The sequence below is a fragment of the Peromyscus maniculatus genome, chromosome 4, assembly GCF_049852395.1.
Source record: "Peromyscus maniculatus bairdii isolate BWxNUB_F1_BW_parent chromosome 4, HU_Pman_BW_mat_3.1, whole genome shotgun sequence".
Classification (NCBI taxonomy): Eukaryota; Metazoa; Chordata; class Mammalia; order Rodentia; family Cricetidae; genus Peromyscus; species Peromyscus maniculatus.
The window spans coordinates 37,347,695-37,366,432 of record NC_134855.1 but is presented as its reverse complement, the minus strand read 5'-3'; the positions used below and the strand labels follow the sequence as shown (position 1 = coordinate 37,366,432).

Below are 18,738 nucleotides of genomic sequence, written 5' to 3'. Positions count from 1 at the left end.
AATAAATCTTTTAAAAAATAAAATAAAATAAAATGTGTCTCTGAAAATATACCTAACATGACTTTAAGTTTGATTGTTATAGGTGACTAACTACTAACTTGTATTTCTTTATTATCCTAAATAGCTTCCAAGGACTAAGACTTTACATTACATTTATAAATGAGCTGCATAGGTACAATACCTTAAACAAAAATAACCTTAAATTTGTATCAATATACAAAAATATCTACATAAGAGTAGAAACATATATACAGTATAACAAAAATAACCTTAGATTTGTATCAATATAAAAAATCCATACTGGTTCGTTTCTGTTTTTCCTTGGACTGTTGGGGCCAGGTGGAGAAGACTTTAAAAACATACACACACACACACAAACACACACACACACACACACAAAAACAACCCAGGATTCTTCCCGGGCCTGAGAAGTAGATGATACCTAGATACATAGGACAAGAAAGATGCTGGGCTTCCGGACTGACACCGACTCCCCATGCCTGCCCGCAGCCGCCTTGTCATGCTGCCCAAAGTGGAGACGGAAGCCCCAGGACTGGCCCGATCACATGGGGAACAGGGGCAGATGCCGGAAAACATGCAAGTGTCTCAATTTAAAATGGTGAATTACTCCTATGATGAAGATCTCGAAGAGCTATGTCCTGTGTGTGGCGATAAAGTATCCGGGTACCATTATGGTCTCCTTACCTGTGAAAGCTGCAAGGGTTTTTTAAAGCGAACAGTCCAAAACAATAAAAGGTACACATGTATAGAAAACCAGAACTGCCAAATTGACAAAACACAGAGAAAACGTTGTCCTTACTGTCGGTTCCAAAAATGTCTAAGTGTTGGAATGAGGCTAGAAGCCGTAAGAGCGGACCGCATGCGAGGAGGCAGAAATAAGTTTGGGCCGATGTGCAAGAGAGACAGGGCCCTAAAGCAGCAGCAGCAGAAAGCCCTCATTCGAGCCAATGGACTCAAGCTGGAAGCCACGACTCAGGTGATACAAGTGATGCCCTCGGACCTGACCATCTCCTCTGCCATTCAGAACATCCCTTCTGCCTCCAAAGGCTTACCTCTGAACCATGCTGCCTTGCCTCCCACAGACTATGACAGGAGTCCCTTTGTCACCTCCCCCATTAGCATGACAATGCCACCTCATGGCAGCCTGCAAGGTTACCAACCACATTGTCACTTTCCTAGCCGGGCCATCAAGTCTGAGTACCCAGATCCCTACACCAGCTCGCCTGAGTCGATGATGGGCTACTCCTACATGGATGGTTACCAGATAAGCTCCCCAGCCAGCATCCCGCACCTGATACTGGAACTTTTCAAGTGTGAGCCAGATGAGACTCAAATTCAAGTGAAAATCTCAGCTTACTTACAGCAGGAGCAGGCGAGCCGAGGCAAGCACGACAAGCTGAACACATTTGGGCTCATGTGCAAAATGGCGGACCAGACCCTCTTCTCCATTGTTGAGTGGGCCAGGAGCAGCGTCTTCTTCAGAGACCTGAAGGTTGATGACCAAATGAAGCTGCTTCAGAACTGCTGGAGTGAGCTTTTGATCCTGGATCACATTTACTGGCAAGTGGCACATGGGAAGGAAGGGTCCCTCTTGCTGATTACTGGGCAACAAGTCGACTACTCCAGCATAGCCTCACAAGCCGGAGTCACACTCACCAACCTCCTGAGTCATTCGCAGGAGCTAATCCTGAGACTTCGTTCTCTACAGTTTGATCATCGAGAGTTTGCATGTCTGAAGTTCCTAGTGCTGTTCAGCTTAGATGTCAAGAATCTGGAGAACTTCCAGCTTGTGGAAAATGTCCAGGAACAGGTGCACACTGCCTTGATGGACTACATGGTTTGCAACTACCCCCAGCAAACAGAGAAATTCGGACAGCTGCTGCTTCAACTGCCGGAAATCCGGCACTCAGCATGCTGGCGGAAGAGTACCTCTACGTGAACGGGGACGTACCCTGCAATAACCTTTTCATCAAGGAGATGCTGCACGCAAAGAGAGCCTGAGGAGTGGCCACCCCTTAGAAGCTTGCTCTAGGAACAGAGAGACTGGAGGGAGAAGAGGAGGAGGAAGACAACGTAATACTCTGAACTGCTCCAAGCAATGCTTAATCAAACGTGGTTTAAAGACACTGAATTTTAAAAAGCATAATAATCAAATACTTAATAGCAAATAAATGGTATGTCAGGGTATTTGTACTGCAAACTGTGAATCAAAGGCTTCACATCTCCAAAAGGATTCATATGAAAGACATTGTAATGGGGTGGGTTGAACTCACAGATGGAGTCCAATACCACATCAGAATAAAATGGACAGGACAATTCTTTTTTTTTTTTTTTTTTTCTTTGAGACAGGGTTTCTCTGTGTAGCTTTGCGCCTTTCCTGGAACTCACTTGGTAGCCCAGGCTGGCCTCGAACTCACAGAGATCCGCCTGGCTCTGCCTCCCGAGTGCTGGGATTAAAGGCGTGCGCCACCACCGCCCGGCTGACAATTCTTGTATATTTAAACTGATCTGTTATTAATAAATTCAGCAGTTGATCGGTGTTATTAATTGGACTTGTCCAGAATTCCTCCATGGTGAAGCTGAACATCTCTCAAAAAAAGAATACACGGGCTGTGCCTTGGCAGCCCCCCTCTCCCCCCAGAAGGCCCTACACCTTCTGACCCATGAGCTCGGAAGCTATACTAAGGACTTTGTTCAGCCACACCCAGTAGTAGCTCCACTAAATCATGAGTTCTGAATGTCTGTCTTAAACCTGCCAACAGCTAATAAGAACAATGTATAAATATGTCAGCTTGCCATTTTAAATATGTTCTGAAGTTGTTTTGTCCTGTGTTTGTAATTTAAAAAAAAAAAAAAGAGCAGGCAGTATCCCTCCTCTATATAAGCATTAGTTAATAAATACGAAAGGAAATCAAATAAATTAAGCAAATACTCCTAGCAAAAAAAAAATCCATACTAATGTAAAATATTTGGGACTACTGGTTGTTTAAAATTAGACTCAACAATTGTATAATTTTTATTTTTCTACTGAATGGTGGCTGAGTGCTTTTTGTATTAGTTCATTTTTTTTTACTATAGTTCAAGTGTTCCATGATTAATTTACTTATTAAGACCATAGAAAATCGCAAAGTAGCATATTCTTACTAAAAGCAACTTAATTAAGTCACAGAGAAAAGAAACATGAAAATTCTTGCTGTTTTCCAAGGATCCATTTTCATGCCCGTTCTGACTTTTGAGATGGAATCTCATTGCCTTGCAGTCCAGGCTTGGCTCGAGTTCTCAATTATCCAGCCTCAGTCTCCTACACAGCCGGAATTGCAAGTAAGCGCCACCATACCTGGCTGTAAACTTTCTAAAAAATTAAAATCTGGCCGGGTGGCGGTGGCGCATGCCTTTAATCCCAGCACTTGGGAGGCAGAGCCAGCCTGGTTTACAGAGCGAGATCCAGGAGAGGCACAAAAACTACACAGAGAAACCTTGTCTCGAACCCCCCCCCCCCAAATTAAAATCTATAGAAGTAAAATTCATATTAGTAGCGTGCACCTTTTGGGGCATACAGTCTGTGAATCTGTAAAGTCTATGTAGTTTCCTAACCGTTGTTACAGTTTCCATCACTTTCCAAACCATTCTTGTTTTGCGACCACTTCTGGATCTTCCTACCTGGATGCTGGCCCTGGCAACCACTTATCTGTTTGCCGTTGTATAGATTTTTTTTTTTTGTTATTGTTATTGTTCCTTCCTCTACAGTGAGTCACTGACTGTTATGGTCTAGATTTTATAGGTCACTGGAGACGTGCCCTTGAAGTTGGGACCCCTGCCGGTCCTCTTTCCCAGAGGTCAGGAGGTGAGTAGCTTCCTGGACCACACATACACCCTGTCGTATGAACTGTTCTACCACAGGCCCTAAGGCAACAGATCTAAGTGATCATGGATGGAGCCCTCTGAGACCATGAAGCAAATGCATCTCTCCTCTTTACAGCTTCATATGCTCAGGTGTTTTGTCACAGGGAGGGGAAGGTCACACTATAGAATTTTATAGTCTGGAGCCTTTGGAGTGTGGCGTCTCTCACTTAACACAGTGTACCTGAGATCTGTTCATGCTGGTGACTTATCAAATTCTTATTCTACCTAGCACATGGAAACAGTTTTTATTCCCCTAAATGAGATTGGCTGCTTAGCTATTTTGTTTGTAAACTTAAATATTGTAAACTTACTTTCATGTAAGTTCTTCCATCTAGATCTAATTCTTTTTTTATGAACTGCGACCCAGGATTTCATGATATGCTTAATTCGTTTAACTGTTTTTCTCGTAGTGGATCTTCAGGTTGGGTCCACCTTTCCACCGTTCTAGGGAAGTGAAAAATCGTGAAGAAGTGAGGTGCTGCTGACAGCTTCTTGAGTGTGTATGCAGACGTATTCTTAGGAGAACCGCTGAATCAAATGGTACATTGGAAATGTTGACAGACACTTACAGATTGCTCTCTAAGAATGTGCATGTTTACCCTCCACCAACCTCTCTCTTTCTGCATTACCTTACACCAGCAGATGCCCATCTCCTTAATTTCCGTTGGTCTCACCAGCAGAAGGATGGGCTCTCATAAAAATATGCATTAGCCATTTGCTTTTCATCTTCTGTGAATGCCAATTTTAGCTTTTACCCATTTGTCCATTCGGTTCTCACTTGCAGACAGGGATGGGAAGGAGTTTATGCATCGTATGACCTTTCCTGTGCTTTCTTGTTTGTGGACTCTTGGAGGCTTCATGTGTTCTTTATGTATTATGTTTGGAAACATTTTCACTTCAAACTTCTCTTTCCATTTTTTTTTTTCCAAGATAGGTTTTCTCTGTGTAGCCTTGGCTGTCCTGGAACTTACTATGTAGACCAGACTGGATTTGAACTCAGAGATCCACCTGCCTCTACCTCCCAAGTGCTGGGATTAAAGGCATACAGTGCCAAGCCCGGCTATTCTTTTTCTTTTTCTTTTTTTTTTTTTTAAACACAGGGTTTCAGTCCTGGCAGACCTGGAGTTTGTATATATCCTAGGCTGACCTCAAACTCACAGTGATTTTCCTGCTTCTGCCTTAATAGAGCCAGGGTTGTGAATGTTGCCTTATATGGTAAATGGGAACTTTCAGATGTGACCAAGTTAAGGACTTAGGACAAGAATAAGCCTGGGATTATCTGCATGGACCCAAAGTAATCATAAGGCAGAAGAAGACTTGATTCCAAAGGGAGAAAGCACTGTGAAGCTGGGATAAGAAACCATGAGACTGACTTTGAAGATGGAAGAGGGGCCAGGGAAGCAGGATGCAGATGAGCTCTAGCAGGAGTAAAATGCAAAGACAGAATTCTCCCCAGTGACCCCTGGAAGGGGCTGGTCCTGCCGATTCCCTGACTGTAGCTCAATGAGACTGATTTTAGATGTGACTTTTGGAACTATGAGAGGATAAATTTGAGTACAATAAGCTTGGAGCCATTCACCACATCAGCAGTAAGAAGTGAATGCTGTGCTCACATTCTGTCTTTCAGACAAGAACTCTCCTCTGTCCATCAGAGCCATATCTACATCTGTTTGTTCTTGGATCCAGTGAGACCCAAACAGAGCTCAGGACCATCACCCTCTTCCTTTCTCATTTCTGATCTTCATTTAACGGAGCCACCATGTCCTGTGTCTCACAAGTGTAGACCCTTCCAAACACCTGGTAAACACTCCCTGTGGACAAATCATCTCATGCAGCCCTGCTGGGTAAAGCAAGCCCAGATTCTTTGACCCTCAATAAGTTCTCACTAGACAGCCTCTGTGGGTACCCGAAGTATTCCTGACCTCCTCTTATCCATAGCCAGTAGTCTGAGGCCCTGGAGTGTGAACTGCCCAATGCCTCCTCCAATACGCCTCTCTGTCTCTGTCGTCCCTATGGTTCTCCTCTTACAGATTTAGTCTTCCATCAAATCCTTCACATCCAAGCCTACGCGAACCTTCTAGAAGCTGACCAAGATCCTTCCTGCAGCCACTGCTCAGAGTGAGTCCAAGCTCCAGGGCAGGCCATAGGATGTAATCCACACTGAAAGATATTTTGTTTGAGTATCTAGAGGCCAGAATCAATGTCTGTGGAAGCTCAGTGGTTTGTCAAAGGCCCCCCTGAGTGTCTGCGGAATTGAATTAGGTTGTATTGCAGACAGCATGAAAGTGTTTCCTTTGGTGATAATATTTCTGACATTTAGAAACCTTCCTTTTGTAAATGTGATCTCCTTCAGCAGTACTAGGCTGTTGCCAAGAATAAGGATGAGCAGAAGCCCCAAGCAAATATTGTCTAAAATTTTAAGAAAAAATAATGGGAATGTTAATAAACACCGTGGTCAACCCATCTTCTCTGTGTGTTTTTGTGAAAAGTATTTGAAGTTTTATGCTTCCTTGATGTACAAAACGAGACAGTTTTTTTTTTGAACTGTTTAGACGTTTTGAATTTGACCTTTGACAATCTTAGAAGGTGACTTTTCTAATCGTCTGTGAAGTGTAAGTACACAGTGTAGTTTATTTAATTCACAGCTAAGGTTTCGGGTTGGGCATTGTGTCCGAGTAAATGATAGAAGCTGTGAGTAGCATCTCTGTACCTAACCGACAGGGACAGCATCCTATGGTGACCGCAAAACAAAGAGCTGCCCAGGATGCTCTGCTGCTGCTTTTTTTTGTACGACCAAGCCACACAGAGCTCTGTGTACAGGGTGCTCAGTTTCTGAAGAAAAGGAAGGATGATGCAGTCTCACACGTGTACAAGTATCACTGGAAAAATAAATCAGAAATGAGCAAATATGGATGCTGGTAGCATGTGAGAACGACCAGAGTAGATGGGGTGGAGGCCGAGTGCAGTTCTTTGTTACTTATAATACCTGGAATTTTGACTCACGTAGTATCAATTTAGAGTGACCATGAAAAGTACGTGCTGTTTCGGTGGTTCGGCGGGGAAAGGTGCTTGCTGCCAAGCCTGACAACCCGATTTGATCCCTGAAACTCACATTTGAAGGAGAAAATCACGTCTCAAAAGTTGTCCTCTACCAGGAGGCAGAGACAGGCAGATCTCTGTGAGTTCGAGGCCAACCTGGTCTACAATGAGAATTCCAGGACAGCCAGGGCTGTTACACAGAGAAACCTGTAGCACGGATCTGAAAAGGTCTGATTAATAGAAACAAACCTGGAGCTGGGTATTGGGGTGAATGCAGGGAGATCAGAGAAGCAGAACAAGCCACAGCCACCTCACCTTGCCAGTTCCTCAGCCGATCCTGTTTCCTCAGACTGGAAGCCTCTGAGTCCTCATCCACACTGGAAACAGCCAGGCATGGTGACTCACGCCTTTAATCCCAGGAAGTAATGGCAGAAAGGTATGTAAGGCATGAAAACCAGGAACTAGAGCTGGTTAAGCTTTTAGGCTTTTAGCAGCAGTTCAGCTGAGATCCATTTGGATGAGGACTCAGAGGATGGATCTCTGCCTCCAGAAGGCTAGGATTAAAGGTGTGAGTGCCACCATTTTCTGGCCTCTATGTCTGTCTAGTGGCTGTTCTGTTCTCTGAGCCCAGATAAATTTATTAGGGTGCACGATATATTGGGGAACACAATATATCACCACAGAAACCCTATCAAAAAACCAAAAAAAAGTTGTCCTCTGACATCCACACATGTGTGCATGTACACACACACACACACACACACACACACACACACACACACACACATTAAAATGTTGGTCATTTGAAAAATAAGATAATGGAAGGTGTGGCCAGTAACAGTCCTCACGTGCTATGGTACTGTTTAAGAAGCATCAGAGTATTCTTTGTTTCTAGCCTAGAGAGCCTTTTAAACAACTGATTTAGAAATGATTTCAACTTAAAAGAAAAACATAAAAATAAAAGCACAAAGAAGAACCGTGTACCCTTTAGCAGACTCACCCACCGGCATTTTGTCTTGTCTGAGTTATTCTATCTGCCTCTCTTTCTCTCCAGACCCAGTTGCCTCTCGGGCCCATCTGGGATCTTGTTCTCCTATGTCTAAACGTTGATTATGTTTGGTATCTGTTGTTGTGACGAAACACCTAACAAAAAGCCACTTTGAGGCAGAGGGGTTTAATCTCGGCTCGTGGTTTGAGGGGATACAGTTCATCCCGGCCGGGAAGTCATCATGGTAAGACCTCAGGCAACTGGTCAAGAATCGGAGGATGATGAATGCAGGTGTTGGCGCCCTGTCTCCTTTTCAGTCAGTTTGGGACCCTGGGCCATGGAATGGTGCGGCTCAGGAAGGGTGAGATCTAGCCGATCCCTCAGACACACCTAGCGGCCAGTCTCTTCCAATGCTGTCAGCTGATAATCGATTTTAAGCAGCACAGCGTCTCCTAAGGATGTAGCAATTGAACAGTTATCAACTTCAAGAGTTTATGGTTACGCACTGAGGGCAAGAGTCTTTTTGTTTAGGACACAAATATTTCTAAACCAAAGAAAGACCCTTTGAAACATCTCTATTGTACAAAATGGCTGCGGAGCAATCTGCTACCACAGGTCAGGAGATCAATGAGATGTCACATGGAGCTTATTAAAGTCTTCAAATGGGTCCATTTGTTAGCGTCTCTTAGGTGTTTTTCCTCTTTCTTCCCTTTGCTCCAAACTAGGCCATTCATCTCCCAAAGCCAGCAGCTTCCCTGAAGTTCTAAATGGAAAAGTCACATCATAGTTCTGCAATGGAACTGGGGGGAGATTCTTCAATTACACTGTTTAAAAGTAATTAAATAAATGGTGCATTGTTTCAAGTGCGTCTGTTTCCCTCTGTTGACTGCCATGGTCAGTGGTCGGTCTGGACCCTGTTTCTTCCCACTCTGGCTGAGCTTGAGAAAGGGGAGACATGTGCAGCTGATAATGCCAGAAGCTGGAAGGAGCCGGGAAGGGAGGGGTGCCTTTCCTTCCGAGGCTGCGTCAAGGACCCAGAGCCTCACCCAGCGGCTCCGACTCCATGAGACAGTGCTATGCTGTCTGGTGTTTCAAACAATTTCAGAAACATTCCACAGATGCTTCAGTGCCAGATGCCATGTGGCTAAATGGCTCTGCCGTTAATGGACACTGTTCCACAATCCTGTGGAGACGTGGTTGGGGCGCGGGTGACGTAAACCAGCCAGGCTGGACTTGTGACCTGCACTGGCTTTCCCCTCTGACTCTGTTTCTGCCCACTCCCTCTGCTCTCTGTTCTCCTCAGAACAAACCTGAACTTGGCCAGACTGGTGGGGGACGTGCTTTGCCCTCATTAGTCAGGTCTTTGTGGACGGAGATTAGAGTTTTGAGCTAATTTCGACACTTGGAGGAAAATCATGATGTTTATTTGTTCAACTTTCTTTCGATTTTTTAAAAAAAGATATTGGAGATTTAATGCTGGTTGAGGCAAGAACTCTAAAACAAAGCCATATCCCTAGCTTTTAAGAGCATTCATTTTGAGGCAGAATCCCACCAAGTTATCCAGGCCACACTTGACCTTTTGGTCTCTCAGGTAACTGGGATTATAGGCAAACCCTGCTTGGCAACAAACTCATGGTCTCCCATCTGCACTGCAGCCCCTCGCCAATTAAAAAAAATATTTATTTTTATATGAGTATAAATGTTTTGCCTGCATGCGAGTAGACACCATATCATGCAGTGCCTGTAGAGGCCAGAAGAGGGCGCCGTATCCCTGGAAGTGGAGTTAGAGCCAGCTGTGAGGCACCATGTGGGTGCTAGGAATTGACCTCAGCATCTCTGAAACAAAAACAAAATAATTTTCGGGCTGAGGAGATGGCTGAGTGGATGAAAGAGCCTGCGACCAAGCCTGACAACCTGAATTTGATCCCTGGGACCCAAAGGTGGACGGAGAGAAGTGACTCCTGAAAGTAGTCCTCTGACTTCCATGTGTGCGCTGGAACATGTGTACCGTTCCTCCCCCCCCCCCCCCGCAAATAAATGGAACAGTTTTTTTAAAAAAGAATATAATCTAATTAATAAAATTGGTAAGTTTTCACAGACTTGTACATCTGCTAATCCTATCAATTTGAGAATATCCTCGACATCCCCAAAGATACCCCTTGCTGCTTAGGTCTAAAAATGGTACCTACCACTTCCACCCCGCCCCCAGCCACTACTCACTTGTTTCCTGCTTCTGTGGATCTGCCTGTTGTGGACATCTGGTTTAGACGTAATGCATGGCTCTTTGTGGCTGGCATCCCGTGGGCAACAACATCATCTGTACATGTCGGTACTTCAGTTTTCTTTTGATTTGTTCATTTGGTGCTGGGATCATACGTGGGGTCCTGTGTATACTAAGCAAGCCTATCCCCAAACTCTTCACTGGTTTTCATTGTCAAATAACATTCCACTGCAAGGAGAGACTACAGTCTCATTTACACATTCATCGCTTGATGGACGTACGAGATCTTTCCGATTTGGTGTCATGATGAATAGCGCTATTGCGGACATTGGCGCACCGGTTTTCATATCTTGTCAGTTGCTGGTTTTTAAATGTTATATGTAATGTTACCATGACTACCTCGGTGAAAATATAATTTAGAAAAGTAGTGGGGAGATTTCCAGTCACAGAAAAAGAGCAAAAGTAAAAGCCCCCAGGCGTGGCTGTTTTAAGTCATAGGTCCTTCGAGCAATCCCTTCAGCATTAAAACGGGGTACGGGAAATGTTAGCGATCAGATCTAGTGGGGAGCCTCTGGCCCACAGTAATTTTCCAACATGTCTTAGGCACATCCTATATCCTCCAAACCAAAGAGAGAGAGAGGGGTGGGCGGGACACTAAGTTTCTTAGTGTTGTGGGCAACCGTTAATGTAGAGACTGGTTAGAGTGTGAGACGTGACAGTTGATGGCCCAGTCCTAAGTGGGGTCCCTATATCCAGGCCCCCGGGGCTCAGGGTACGCTGTGGAAGAAGGATGGAGAGAAAGTAGAGCTGGCTGGGGAGGAGTGCTGTGAATGGTTTCCGGACATGCCACGCCATTGCACGCAGGAGCGCAGAGTCATCTGTGGTTACCTGCACAAGGTAGGGCCCATCAACAGTCTCTGGGGTGGGGGAGGGCCCGTGAGGCCCCACCTCGGTCGGCAGTTAACTATCCTGAGGTGAGGGAGTTATTTGCTTCTGGAGGTGTGCCTGCTGTAGGATGGCCGGCCTCCAGTCTCCTGTATCTGCAGCCAGCATGAATTTGATTCAGTGGGTTAAAAATAAGATATGACGGTGGGAGGGGGGATGTTTGCGGGGAGGCTGGGCATCGGGACAAGGGACTAGGGGAAGGTATGGATATGTCTACATGTGTGAAATTATCAATCAACCAATAAAGAATAAAAAACATAGTATGGGCCTTTCCTCTCTTTGGAAACATTATCACCAGTTCCATATGTCCCCTCACCAGGACACTTTGCCTTTCTTTCCAATGTCTGCATTCAGCCAAACATGACACCTGCAGACCTGGGAGCATGCCCTGCTTTGAAAGCCAGCTGGATCAGGACCACTTGACCGGCCGTCCGGCCGTCAGGCTGCTTGCTTCTTGTCAGCCCACAGCCAAGCTCAGCACTCGGCTGGCTTGCACTCGAGGCCTTCAGTTAAACCTTCCATTATCTCTGCCTTTGGATGTCTCCTTATTCTGCCTGTCGTATCCATGCAACGGTCTCCTGGGCCTCAGCTGTCAGAGGGGATGGTTTTGTTCCGGAGTGACCTTTTTCTGCTCTCGTTTCCCGGATCTGTTTGCATCTGCTCTTTGATTTTGCTATTTCTGCCCCAGGGTCATCACCTTCATTTTCTGTCTCCGCGCTTCCCCTTAAACGCATTCGCAGCAATATCTGTTTTATTCGTGAAAGCCCCTGGCTAGAGTCCTTTGGAAAGCTCTCTTTATGACACTAAAAATGTTTCATTATTCGGCAGTCTTTAAAGGAGAGAAGGACTTCTCTTCTCCACATCCTTTCTCAATTTTCTATGCTTTAAGGAATTAATTTCGACCCTGCTCTTGCATAAACAGGAGCGACACAATCTTTTGCTTTACATCTACTCTCCTAAATGGCACCTTTTGTTGTTATTTTGTATTTCACTTTTTGAGCAAAGGTCTGGCTATGTAGCCCAGACTGGCTTTGAATTTGCCATCCTCCTCCTGCACCTCTTGAATTCTGGGGTTACAGATGGGTGCTTTACCACATTTATTTTTTCTAGTCATTCCGTCCTTGAGTAACTAATGGACCCTTCTTAAAGAAGGAAAGGAAAAGAATTAAGTACTAAGAATGAAGAATTACCGAAGTAATTTTATTTATAATAAATGACAGATAAGATGCTGCCTACTGTGGGTCATTTCTTGACTTTAGCAAGGTTATGATGACTCAAGTCTCATGTTTCATATTCAAAGCCTTGTGAAATTTGCTCGTGAGGAAGATGTGCTGGGTCTTTTCTCATCAGTTTCTGGTAATCACAATAGCGGCTTGTTGTACCCAGTGGGCTTGACAGCTCCAGAACCAATTTGTACCTGAGGTCCAGTGTCATTCTGGCTTATTGGATGGGCGTCTGGGTCACCCAAAATATGTTGTTATAATTACTGATTGTTTCGGGAGCCCTTATGTGGGAAACATTACAATCTGTCGCTATACCTTGGAGTCTGATGCTGTCCCCTTTAATGCAGAGACCACCTTTTGTCTCCCTCTCCCCAGCTCATGCCTTTCGAGGTGCCCAGGCAAGGAATCCTGTTCAAACCTCCCCTTTAACTTTCCAATGGCCCTTTGAGGGCTCACATCAGCGCATTGATCTTTTTTCCCACTCCTGTTCACTTTCATGGTCTTTCAACTCTTACCCTGCTCTTTTTAAACAAAACCCTGAAAGCCTGAACTTACACAGCTCTTGCCCTGTGGGGGAATTTGGTTATTTCCCCACCCAGTCTTTTCTCTCAAAGATTTCTTTCTTCAAATTCAGTTCTGTTTCTTGTCAAAATTATACCAGACCCTGTCTATTTGGAGATTCTTGGCTTCTTCTCTAGCTTTTGTTCTTATGGGATGGGAGAGACAGCTGTGGATTTAGGACTAAGGCATTCCCAGAGAAACTGCCCCCACCGAACCTCAGAGACTCGTGTGACCTTCCGGCTTGTTTCCCTGTCAGGCCTTTGGTATTTCCTTGAATGTTTCCCGCGTTTTCTTCTGACTGCTCGCTTCCCTTTGTTCAGGTTCTGCCACTTCACTTTTTCTAATGAATTTTTCATCATTTAGCCATTCTATCATATTTGGATGCAATGCTGACAGTTGATGTCAAACTTGTTGGGGCTGGGAAGCTATTTTGGGGTAAACCGACTCCCTGAAGTATCCAAGGAATAGCTGAGTGGCTGAGTTGGGGGACAGCCAGCATGAAAAGATGGGTTTCCAGATCAAGGTGGTGGATGGGGACAGGAAGCAATGAACGAATTTATCAGAAATCAGAGGCGACTAGGACAGTGCAGCCACCGGGAATTGGCAGCCATCTTGAGGACAGTTTGAGCTCCCACTGCAGATGGGACGGGTGTGGGGGACCACAGGGGTAGATCTGAGGTAATCTTATCTAGTCAGAAGGGGGCAGTGGCACCAGCTGATGCTACATGCACCATATGCACCAAATGCAAGGCTTGCCTTTGGGTCCTTCTGAAGAACGCAGCTCATACAGAGAGCCTTGGGGGTGTCTGTAGAGTAAAGGCAGTTTTATTTGCCGTTCATTAACTTACTGTGGTTCTTGTTCTAGGTTTCTGAGTAGCCTCAGAGGTGGTTCTTAGATCATTTTCCTCAGTAAGGGTTTGTTTTTCTCCAGCACTTTCTTTCTATCCCCCTGGTTAACTCGCTGCGACCTCTTGCTTACTCTGCTGCTCCTTCCGCTCCTCCTTCCGTCTGAGAGCCACCTCCTCCTCTGTATTCTCCCCTTGGCATCTCCAGTTTCACGGGCTCAGCTGTGTGTCTTTCTGTTTGCTTTGGCTCCTGTGGCCAGCGTAGCAATGACAATTTTCATTTTATGGTCAAAGGTTCCTGGTGGCTTACAGAAACACTCTTTTATTCCCCTGTATTTGGGAAAAGTCTGTCCAAGCATCAGGGAAGAGACAAAGAAATGGGGAGAAAGGAAGAGAGAAGAGAGAAAGGGAGGAGGCGCTCATCTTCTAGAAAGAATATGCTGAAACATTTCTAGAGGAAATTGCATATTTGGACCATGCTCTGAAATACCCCAGGAGGAGAGAGGGGAGGGAGGGAAGGAACTATGTCGCGGCTAAACAGTATTGGTCACATTGTCAAGCTCTGTAATGAACACATACAGATTCAATAGCTGTATTGACCCCAGCTTTGAGGATGTTTGACATTACATGATAAAAGATGTAATTTAGGTGTTTTATTCACGTTTTGGACATGGGTTATTGGTCTCCACAGTCACCACAGTTTTGTTTTGTTTTTTGACTGCATGTGACTCTCAGGTGACTTCTTAAACTCCATTTACAACATCCTTTCCTAAAGCATGTCTCAACTCTTGCTTCCTAGTGACTGATCGTCACGCCTCTGGCACTGTGGCAGGCACAGTGCCTGGCTCATCTTCAGAGCGCAGTACCTAGCAGGTTTTATTGACTTGAAATGAGCTGAAGGAAAGTATCTGCCAGGAAATCCGTGGCCCATAGACACGCCTTCCCCGCCGCCATGACTCTTTCTGGACCTGAGACATCAGAAGCTCCTAAGGGAAGCCACAGCACATCTGTGCAGGGTTTTCCTCCCTGAGTGTGAGAGGAGACCCCTTGGCTTTCTGTATACATGGCCATATCACTATGAGATTTTCCCATAGATCTGGTCTTTTTTCTTCTGGTAATTCCCGTTTCCTTTCAGATCTAAAGGTCACGCTAGACTTGCTGCTTCCAGTGATTTATAGTTAATAACTCAGGTGTGGATGTAAATTAGTGTTTTTGTCTTCTCTGTATAGTATACTTTGAACATCCTCTATCTTAATACATCCTTCATCCCTGGACAGAGAGATTGATGCTCTTTTTCTCTTCTCACATCTGTTGGGTGCCTGGACCCATTTCATATCATTGTCATTTCTCTTATGGTCCCAATGTTTCTCCCTTCAGACCCAAATCCTTGACACCCCCCCTGAATTCTTTCTGTTGGGATCCATCCTTTGTTTGAGGGGGTCCCTGCAGGTGTCACACAGAGAAATGAACTACATGAAGAGATAAGAATAAAAACCTGTTTCAGATTGACTTCGTCAACCTGGATCAGACTTCGTGAAGTCTAATAATAGGTGTTTTATTCCCAATGCATTGAAGCCCAGTATAATTTGAAAAAAGTTTCCTGATGTAATACAATCCTCATCACACAAGGAAGAACAATTATATCAAAACTCAACTCAGGGTACATGTCATTTCTTCCAAGAAGATGGGTTCCAGAGCTAGGCTACCTGTACTAGCTTAAGGGCCTAAGGGTCTGGCCTGGTCTCAGTAACACAGATAGTGTAGAGGTCATTTGGGCCATTGGCCACCTCTGGTTCTGATTGTGGGAGCTTGGGGGAGCTTCTGTCTATAAGGGTCATTTAGATCACTAGCCATCTTCAGTTCTGGTTGTAAGAGCTTGCTATGGCCTAGAACAACAGACTGTTAGTCACTTCCAGTTCTCAGCTTTCTGAGTTTCTCATCTGTTCCATTGGAAAGACAATCCTGTGTGCATAACAGTCCTGGTTTCTCTGGAGATCCGTGGGCTTCAAGGACCTTCGTGCTGTGCTCCCAACAGTTGTCCATCTCTTACTCGTCTCTTCTGGCAGCTTCTGTCTTACCTCCACTACCTTAAATAGCTTTTATGAATCTTAGGGGTCACTTTGTCTTCAAGGTTTCAACTGGGGAGACATGTATAATTGCATCCATTTGACAAGGGTCACAGAGGGTAAGTGGCTTATTTAAGGTTTCAGAACCAGCAAGAGACAGAAATAGAACCCTGTCTCCTAAATCTTAGAATTTTCTGACAATAGCTCAGAGACCAGGGCTAAGCCTAGGTGGAGTAGTTAAAATTATTTTTTGGACTCATGCTGATATTGACTAAGAGCTTGATATTGTCTCCAATTAATTTTCTTATTCCTGAAAAAACCCTAACAAGACAGAGGATGAAATAGGTTGATCTGTCCCATCACCCCATCTGAGTTTTACCAGGTGCCTTTGTTGTGGAATATTATTTTAAGGTGTGTTGCTTTTGTTTATGTTGCATTTGTTTAACTCTGTGAAGCTGTGTTACTGTGCCTGTCTAAAACACCCAATGCTCTAATAAAGAGCTCAACAGCCAATAGTGAGGGGGGAGTGAGAAATAGGCAGGACTGGCAGGCAGAGAGGATAAAGAGAAGGAGAAATCTGGGAGAAGGAACAAGAGAGAACTAGCCAGGGAAGGAGGAGGACTCCAGGGGCCAGCCACCCAGCTACAGAAAGACCCAGAATTACTACAGAAAGAGTAAGATTTACAGAAGTAAGAGAATGGGAAAAGCCCAGAGAGAAAAGGTATATGGGTAATTTAAGTTAAGAAAAGCTAGCTAAGAAACTAAGCCAAGCTAAGGCCAGGCATTCATAATTAAGAATAAGCCATTGGGCTTGGCGTTGGTGGCGCACGCCTTTAATCCCAGCACCTGGGAGGCAGAGCCAGGCGGATCTCTGTGAGTTCTAGGCCAGTCTGGGCTACAGAGTGAGTTCCAGGAAAGGCGCAAAGCTACACAGAGAAACCTTGTCTTGGGGAAGGGGGGAGAAGAAGAAGCCATTGTGTGTGATTTATTTGGGAGCTGGGTGGCAGGTCCCCCAAAAAGAGTAAAAACAAACAACAACATGCCTTAGGCTTCCAGATAAGACTCAGCACCGGGATACATACTAGAGCAGTTGTTCTCAACCTGTGGGTCGGGACCCTGGGGTTTGTGTGTGTCAAATGACTTTCACAGGGGTCACATCTCAGATATCACACACATCAGATATTTACATTACAATTTATAACAATATCAAAACTACAGTTATGAAGTAGCAACAAAAATAATTTTATTGTTGAGGTCACCACAACATGAGGGAATGTACTGAAGGGTCATAGCATTAGGAGGGTTGAGAAACACTGCCCTAGAGGATGTTAATTGGAAAGATGATAGGTGAGGATGGGTAAAGTGTGGATCTCCTTCCTTAAGTAAAGAGAAGAATTGATTGTTGGACAGTGTGATCAACAAGGGGAGCAGAATGGTGGGATAGTGAATGGTAGCCACTGTTGTGAACTATCCCTATTATCACCCAAGCAGAAGCAGGAGCTAGCTGTATGGTGGAGTGGTAGGGAAGCTAGAGCAGGCTTAATTATGACAAACCTTACTTTGCACCATGCCTCCTAAAGATGCCCTGAAATGTGATCCTTGTAGTGGGTAGCCATTCCAGCTTTGATCTGGAAGTTCCAACCCCCCAGTGAGGCTTCGGTAACTGTCACACCTACAAGGCAGGGCCAAGAGAGGACCCTGAAGACCCGAGATCCAGATGCGCCGGCTCTCTTGGTTCCTGGACCCTGGATGCTGGAGGTAGACCGAGCAGAGTTCTCCAGAGAACATTGCCGGACTGCGCCATGCCTTTCCCAGACTCTGTAAACTATCCATTCACTTGTAAGTTATCCCACAAAATAAACCTCCCTTTTAACTACATGGAGTTGCCTTAATAATTTCACCAGTAGATCCTAGTTATCTTATCAATAAAAACCAGGAGTCAAATATTGGGGCAATAACCTGAAAGATCAGAGAAGCAAAGGAGCAGCCACCAGTGACTTCTTACCTCTCCAAATCATCTGACTCCATGGGGCCTAGATCCTGTCTTAACCCACCTTATATTCTTGTCATCACCTCCCAAGTCCTGAGATTAAAGCTGTGAACCTCCTAAGTGCTAGGATCAAAGGCATGAGCCTCCCAAGTGCTGGGATCAAAGGCATGAGCCTCCCAAGTGCTGGGATCAAGGGCATGAACCACCACTACCTAGCCTCTATGGTTAACTAGTGGCTAGCTCCACCCTCTGATCTCGAGGAAAGATTTATTTGTCAGAACACAAATAAAATATAATATAACAGTGCCCAGACCCAGTGCACCATAGTATCACAATCTCCTTAGTTTAGAGCATTGACCTCCTGGGAGTTTATCAGCAGATTTTCTACCAAAACAATCTTTGGAGGAAAATATGCTTGTAATCAATTTACCTTCCATCTTTGATTCCTTGGCAGAAGGTACCATGTTTGTAAGCATTTTAATTATTTTCCTTTTTTCTTACCAAACTTCCAAAAACGAACTATGTATTTATGTGGGGAACTGAGACAAACATTTCAGTTTAAGTGAAAATGTGACCATCCTGAGACAAACAAACTGAAAGATGTATTCCTTTTGTCTGCATAGAATTTTAGTTTTTTGCAAAGCTCAGTTTGCCCCCTGCCCTCCAACCTTCATCTGCAAGGAGAACTGAGTATGTGTGGACTAACTCAGAGTCAGTATCCAGGAGAACACTGACTCAGGGTAGTAGATGAAAAAGTTACATGTCCGCCAGGTGGCGGTGGTGCACGCCTTTAATCCCAGCACTTGGGAGGCAGAGTCAGGCAGATCTCTGTGAGTTCGAGGCCAGCCTGGTCTACAGAGTGAGATCCAGGACAGGCACCAAAACTACACAGAGAAACCCTGTCTTGAAAAACAAAAACAAAAACAATCAAACAAA

General features: G+C 44.8%; 1 pseudogene; it reads left to right on the top strand.

Moving 5' to 3' along the window:
* The first annotated feature begins 432 nt into the window (after positions 1-432).
* On the top strand, positions 433-1,960 carry LOC102912374 (nuclear receptor subfamily 5 group A member 2 pseudogene; annotated as a pseudogene).
* The last annotated feature ends 16,778 nt before the right edge of the window (positions 1,961-18,738 follow it).